The sequence below is a fragment of the Amia ocellicauda genome, chromosome 5 (assembly GCF_036373705.1).
Source record: "Amia ocellicauda isolate fAmiCal2 chromosome 5, fAmiCal2.hap1, whole genome shotgun sequence".
NCBI lineage: Eukaryota > Metazoa > Chordata > Actinopteri > Amiiformes > Amiidae > Amia > Amia ocellicauda.
In genome coordinates this window covers 42,248,501-42,252,474 of record NC_089854.1, presented here as the reverse complement: position 1 = coordinate 42,252,474, position 3,974 = coordinate 42,248,501, and the positions used below count along the sequence as shown (strand labels likewise).

At 40.2% G+C, this 3,974-nt stretch overlaps 1 long non-coding RNA gene across 2 annotated transcripts; it reads left to right on the top strand.

The window, feature by feature from the left end:
• Positions 1-2,174: 2,174 nt before the first annotated feature.
• Positions 2,175-3,974, top strand: LOC136750598 (uncharacterized). Of its 2 annotated transcripts, XR_010816908.1 has the most exons (4): positions 2,175-2,333; positions 2,478-2,651; positions 3,195-3,401; positions 3,859-3,974. It is a non-coding gene; the product is annotated as an uncharacterized LOC136750598 (long non-coding RNA). The 2 variants fall into 2 exon arrangements; XR_010816907.1 differs by having other exon boundaries at positions 3,195-3,974.

Below are 3,974 nucleotides of genomic sequence, written 5' to 3'. Positions count from 1 at the left end.
GAAGGAGTCGCGGGGTGGAGAAAAATGATCTTTATTACGAGCCAGCAAGGGAGAGTAACAACAGGATGTTACAGCTTTTATAGATCAAATGATGTATGGTACTGCAGTTTGTATCCAGTCATGGGCTTGAAAAGCACTGTGGTCTCGGGGCCATGTCTCGGGCTACATGACTGTTCGGTCCCTCCTGTCGTGGAAACAGGTGCATCCGTTATCTTCAACACATGTCTGGCCTTAAGTTAAAAGAGGAAAACCACAAATGGATGCCGAGAGACCTTTGCTTGACCCTTAACATGCCAGTATTATTTTTATTGCTAATGTTAATATAAATCATGACATTGATTTCTTCATAACATTTAAAAATCATAGTTAGCGACTAAATGTAACACTGTGGCGGCCAACAAAGCCAGGGAGGCCTCTTGGCAGCGCTTCAGTCAATTCGTAACAACAGTGTTCTTGTCATATGTTCTTTATTTTGTCTTACGGACTCTTCTTTTATTTGTAATATGATTGAGATGTAAGGACACGTAAAATAGTCTATCTAAATATGTGACAACAATTAGGATTATTCAATTATAGCCTACACATGGGCAACATCTCTGAAATTGACCCGTTACTCACTGTTGGATTAATGGATTAAGATCTACTCCCTAAAGCACCTAGGCTGTAGGGCTGCCTGTATGAATTTAGTGCTGTTGTGTTCAGAATAATTTCATTCTAACAATCATTTCAGCTGCAGCCCCAGTGGAAAGAGCACCTGCAACAAGTCCGGATGAAATATAAAAATATTCTATCAAGTGGTGTGTATTAATAATACTCATCATTAATACACAGTACAGATGTGGTATGTAGCCTACACTTATAATAGCCTATTCATGTGTTCACAGCAAACAGAAAAAGGCAGAGATAGTGAAAACTGGAGGAGGGCATGATTCACGCATATTTCAGGAATCCACTCTTGGTCGTGGCTCACCACCTAATGTGTCTTTAATTGTCTTGAATATAAGTAGAAGTTTTAAGGACAAAATAATGTAGGCTAGCCTACATGTCAGATCAAATACAATATGATCAAATACCTGAACACTGATGCTGTGAAATAACTTCCTATTCACATAATCCCCCTCATGTTCTCACAGGGGTGCTCTAATGGGTATATGTGTACAGTCAATCGCACCAATCACCCTCAGGATTCCTATGAAAAAAGATGTTCTGTATATAGGCCCAGCCAATGCATATTAAAAATAGACCAAGTATTTTTATATTTTGCGAATGACCTGCGATCGCATAAAAAGCCTCTTTGATCTTTAGAAGACTTAAATGGCCAGGGAACACAACAAATGCATCCAGCAGTTCAGTGAGAGCAAGTGCCACCTTGCGAGCTGCACGGCATACAGTATTCCTGCTCAGAGGTGCAGCATCACCGCTGGCAAAATACCGCACAGCAAGGCACACTGTCTGTTCAACAGTGAGGGCATCACTCCAGCGAGTGGCATTGGCCCTAGAAGCGGCAAAGATACTGAATTCCCTCAGATGAGAAGCGATATCTTTCATAGAGAGCATCAACGGGGTAAGATAGAGGAGTTGCCCGGTCTCTACACACCCTCGCCCTGCGGAGTGAACCTCTCACAACCCGTGCCCAATGTCGATTGGGTCCCGACAAGACTGTGGGCGGAGAGGCGGTGCTTATATAGGGTGACACCGCAGTTAAGCAGCAGATCCGCGTATATTGCCATGACAGCAGACCTCGGGTAAAACTTACCCACCTTTCGCAGTATGGGTTAACTGGGAAGTCACACCTGGGCCCTGTTTCAGAAAGCAAACTCTGAGTTGAAACCTGAACTCTGGGTTGACTAACTCTGAGCTGTCAAACTCAGAGTTTTCGGTTTCAGAACAGATGATAACAATGAGTTCAATCATATCTAAGTTAAGTGAAGCCTGAGTAAAGCGCGTGAACGAGGAGCTCAAAAGCCTCATCAATGTAATGCAGAGAACACGATTCACCATGGAAACTGGAGAAAAAAGGGCTCAAACCTCCTACTTCTCCCCAGTGGAGATAGAAATATTAATGACTACGTATGCAGAATATGAGTATATATTTAAGAAAAAAAGCAATACAGTAGCAGCAGCAAAAGAACATGAGCTGGCGTGGCAGAAAATTGCTGTCCGAGTATTAATTGAAAAAAAATATTTTATCTCGAGTGTTTCACTTATTCAACATTTATAATATATATATATGTGTGTGTGTGCGCGTGTGTTTAATATTTATGCAGGTGCAACCCAACAGTCACAAAACGTACTTGGCAGCAATTGATTAATTGAAGATGAACTTCAAACAGGTAAGGTATAATTTCATTACAAGCAATTGTTGTTTAGCCTACCCAACCTAATTTCTATTTGAAAGTAACACCTAAATGCCTTTATACATACAAGTCTCCAAATTTGTGGTTACTGGACATGTTCAAATTTGACCTCCATTATAGCCAATGGAAAAAAGGCTGAGGGCCGAAAAACAGGTGGGGGTCCACCACCACCACTCACAGAGGCTGAAGAGATGGCCCTCAGTCAAAACAGTGGGCGACCTATTGCTGAAGGCATCTCTGGAGGAAACTCATCTGACCCAACCACCCCCCAGGACACAAGGGCCTACATAAGAGGTTAGTTATTCAAATGAATGATATACAGCTCTGGTTAAAATTAAGAGACCACTTAACATTGATTTCTGAACTTGGAGTGGGGTCTCTTAATTTTTTCCAGAGCTGTATGTACATTCATCCTTTTGCCAGTGTTAGCTCAGTGACACCCACTCATCCATCTTAGACACAACTTGGCACACTGATTTTCTTGTAGCGGTACAATTCTTTGTAATTGACTGCTGTTACTTTTTCAGATTCTTAGTTGTCCTTCAGACATCATCATCTATTTTAAGGTGACTCAGAGTTATATATTTGAAAAATTGTGATGTGGCCTGCACACTGTTGTAAAAACAAAATTCAAATTAGGTGGGGCACTTTTCTGGGTAAAGTTATAATTTAACTGTCTAATCTTCTTCATCTTCTACCAGTTACTGATGGTGTAATCTGTCTGGTGGAGCCTTCTGCGATAACAGACCTCCATGCAGTTGTAATTACTCTTAATACTCCACAGATTTTTCATAATGGGTTAGAGTAGAACACAAACATTGTTAATTTTCATTGCAGGAGGATGATGAAGACACCTGTCAGCTGCCATAGAGAGGGAAGATACAGAGAAGCCTATTGAATTTCACACCTTAAAAATAACATCTTACAGTTGATGATAGTGTTGTACCATAATAAAACTTGCACCTTCTTTTTCTCTAACAGAGCAATGCTGGAAATTACAATGCGGAAGAGGGTCCATCCACCTCCACAGCACAACTTACCTCAGTAAGATGTTGTTCAGCATTGGCCCATGACTTACAATGAAACTAAGTAGACCTGGCACTGTGAAATTTTTTTGTGTTCCTATAGCTCCCTGTGAAACAGCTGTACAACAAATTGAAAAATGTTATTTAGAAATTGTTAGAAAATATAATAAACTTTCCAGTAAGTTACTAGTTAAAACTTGTTCTTATTATGATTTCTCTGCTCAGTCTTATCTGTGTGGGAGATTAAAATAATTTCTGCTGCTGTGGCAAATTCTTTGGGTAACGAACAGAAATTAACATGTTCTTATTAGTACAGTGTGTCCTTGGTACCAGCGCTTCCATGTCTGAAATAATTACAAAGAAAACTTTATGAAAATTTGTTTACAATGCCTTGTACTGTGTCTTTGATATCAACGCCTCCATGCTTGAACTAATTATAAAGAATACCTTATTAATTATCGCTTCCCATGTCTCAGAACTGCCCCGGAGATATACCAAGAAGATATCATCCAGTTTCGGGACTGCCCTGAAACTCCTTTGAAATACTGCTTGTAGATGTATAAAAGGCTATGTGAAACTTTCAATAAACAAA